The following is a 3681-nucleotide window of genomic DNA, read 5'->3' as shown; positions in this document are numbered from 1 at the left end:
GATATTTTCAATCATGGTTGTTTTATGTTATCTGACAGACACTCAGTGAATATTTGTCATATGAGTGAAAACCTAGAAGAGACCAGAGATCACCTAATCCATTTCTTTCAATTTTTAGATGAATATGTCAAGCATTAATTCAACAGATATTTATTGAGAATCCACTATTAAATGCAGATGCAGAAACTGAGACACAGAGAACCGAGATGATTCACCCAAGGGCCAAATTGGAACAAAGAGCTAGGATACTTGGCCTCCAGTTCATGGGTGTCTATATCCGTCACTACCACCACCTGCACTCGATACTGGATCAACCTCCCCAAATTACTTTTTCAACAATTTTTAATTAAAAATTCAAATACACTGTTAAATTCAAAGACATTAAAGTAAATTTTATTTATTTATGTATTTATTTTGCCACACCATGCGGCTTATCTTGGTTCCTCAACCAAGGATTGAACCCAGGCCACAACACTGAAAATGCCGAGTCCTAACCACTGAACCACCTGGGAATTCCCTAAGTAAATGTTAAAGTGAATATTCAATTCATTTATATTCTTTGTAGATTTCTACCATTTATAACTATAGTATGGACTAGATGTGGCTGACAGAGAGAGGAACCTAGCAAAGTCTATATGTTAAAATTCTTCTCTGTGTCTCACTGTCTCTGCCTGGTCCAGGAAACATATATTTACCAAACATTTGCTTTTCCATATCCATGCCAATATTTTTCCTCCCCTTTGAATTCCCAAACTCTTATGCCCAACATCCTCTTTTCTCTTTAGGTGAAGACACTGTTTAGCATGAATATTTCAGCCATTTTGGTGAATTATTCAGTTCTTCTGGGTCTCTTCCATGTACACATGTAAATAAACTTTGTTTTATTTTCTTCTGTTAATCTGTCTCATGTCAAATTAGTTCTTACGTCAGCCAGAAGAATCTAGAAGGGTAGAAGAAAATTTCTTCCTCCCTGACAATTAGTAGTAAAATTGTACTTGTCTTATCCAGGATCCACTCTGTTCCTATCCTTCTTTACAAAATCCCAGTTTTGTTCAGGTTTCCCCCCTTCCTCACACAAGTGTTGAGCCACACCACCTCCTAGAAAGTATCTAGTTGGTCTAAGGTAATCCCATCCCAGTGAGTACATCAGGAGGGCAATAAAATGCTAGAGTTTTTAGCAGAATTCTTCCTGGATCATTAAGAAGAGATTATATAAAAAGTTCATTTATCTTTTACTCTTTGACATGTACAGAACTGAGAACTGTTACTATTTCAGCTATTTCACTACCAGCCTAAGATACATAGAGGCTATTAAATCTGAGAGCCCCTCAGAATAATGAGTGGCTGGATTAAATCAGATCTGAAGGACGATCTACCTCTCGACTTCTTGAATTATATGATGCAACAAATTTAAGCCACTTGAGTTAGATTTTTGCCAGCAAAATAACTGATATGAACTTGCAGGATGAGATATGGAGGTAGAGATGGAAGGAATCAGGAGAAGAACAGCCCATTCAAGGGGACCAACAAGTGCAAAAAAATCACTGATGATGACATTCATTCATCAGGAAAGATGGCGTTATCGATGAAAAATTAAAAGAGGACAGTAGGTTTGGGGAGAGTGGTAGAGGATAAAGTTACATGGTTTAGCAAAGACTAGATTACAAAGGTACTAAAAGGCAATTGTCAGGAGTTTGGCTTTTATTCTGTGTATGGTGGGAAAAATATTGACAATTCTAATTAAACAGTAAATTGACATAAGATGTGTTTTTAAAATTTCATTCTGGTACTTCTGCGAAGAATACATAATAAAGCAAACCTTGATTATAATAGCACCTAATCCATATTTTTTGATAAGTCATTAGATGATTCAGATAACGTAATGTTTTTTTTCAGAAAATGTAATTTTAAGGCAAAATTAACTAATAAGTGAAGAGGGTCATTTTATATTGCTATAAGGCATACTGAACAATCTAGATATAAAAATGATAAACATGTTCTGAACATCATGGCATCAAAATATAGAGATACAAATATGATTAAAATTATGAAGAGGTATTTACAGAATCTCTCAGTCACTGCAAGATCAAATATACACAACTTGTGAGCTTAGAGAGTATTTGAACATTATTATTAATCGTGCTGCTTTAAAAAAAGTGATAATGTTAGGGAAACCACAGACCAAAACTGCCCACTCTGGCCAGGCACCATAGTAATCACTTGCATGAGTTATCTTACAGCAGGAGATCTGGTAAGGAACTGGGAACTACCACCAACTTGTTCCTCGGGAAGGAACAAGCTACCACCAACTGAAAGAATTTGGGAAAGGTCAAAAAGAAAGAGGAGACACCAGTCCATATGTCCTACCAACCTCCCAGAATCCTTCTCACTGGAATACATCTTGGCTGAGTGATGGGCGTGCCACCAGGAAGGACCCCGAGTCAGAATGACTGGCCAGGGCTTCCCTGGTAGCACAGTGGTTAAGAATCTGCCTGCCAATGCAGGGGACACAGGTTTGAACCCTGGTCTGGGAAGATCCCACATGCCATGGATCAACTAAGCCTGTGTGCCACAACTATTGAACCTGCGCTCTAGAGCCCGTGAGCCACAACTACTGAGCCTGCGTGCCACAGCTAATGAAGCCCATGCACCTAGAGTCCATGCTCCACAACAAGCGAAGCCACCACAATGAGAAGCCTGCTCACCGTAATGAAGAGTAGACCCCGCTCGCCGCAACTAGAGAAAGCCCACACACAGCAATGAAGACACAACACAGCCAAAAATAAATAAATTAATTAATTAATTAATTAATTAATTAAAAAAAAAAAGAATGGCCAGAGACAATCCAGAAACTAACCCCATTACCATAAAACCTGTGACTATGAGCTACATGGCAGAGAAGTTCTCCTGGGTTCCCTTACCCTGCTGCTCTCCCCCTGGGTGCCCCTTTCCAATAAAGTCTCTTGCGTTGTCAGCAAGTGTGCCTCCTTGGATAATTCGTTTTCCAAGTGTTAGACAAGAGCCCACTCTAGGGCCCAGGAAGGGGTCCCCCTTCTTGCACCAATAATACAAATTTATTTTTCCTTACATAAAGGAAGTCTAGAAGTTGTCAGTTTAATGCTAGTCTGGTAACTCAATTATGACTTTAAGGAGCACAGTTTTTCTTTCTTCCCCATATTCTTAGCTTTTTGCCTCTCTTATTAATGGTCACAAGATGGCGGCTGTGTTTTTAGTCATATTCCAGTTCTAGACTGAGAGAATGGCAAAGAATAAAGGCTACAACAGCTATAGTTGTCAAAGTAGAGGCTTTAGCACACACCTCTTAGCAGATAAAAGGGTCACGTGACCACCTCTGGCTGCAAGGGGGCCTGGGAAATTGATATTCTAACTTTCCAGGGCATAGTTTCTACCTCATACATGAATTCACAGCAGGATATTTATCATTTTACTCAACCTAAAAACTTCCAAGCATCTGTAGAACACAATAATTATCCATATACCAGAACTCTACTTTTCACAGTGAAATATATTTTAATAATGAAACAAAGAAAACACACAATTAAAAAAAATAAAAACCTAGACCCCAGAGTAACTATGTTTCAAAAAAGAAATCTAAACGATCACACCTTAGAGCCTTGCCTAGCTTCTGTCTCTTTAAGTTTTTTTTTTTTTTTTTTTTTT

The sequence above is a fragment of the Lipotes vexillifer genome, unplaced genomic scaffold (genome assembly GCF_000442215.2).
Source record: "Lipotes vexillifer unplaced genomic scaffold, Lipotes_vexillifer_v1.1 scaffold488, whole genome shotgun sequence".
Lineage (NCBI taxonomy): Eukaryota > Metazoa > Chordata > Mammalia > Artiodactyla > Lipotidae > Lipotes > Lipotes vexillifer.
Note: the sequence above shows the minus strand (reverse complement) of the source record.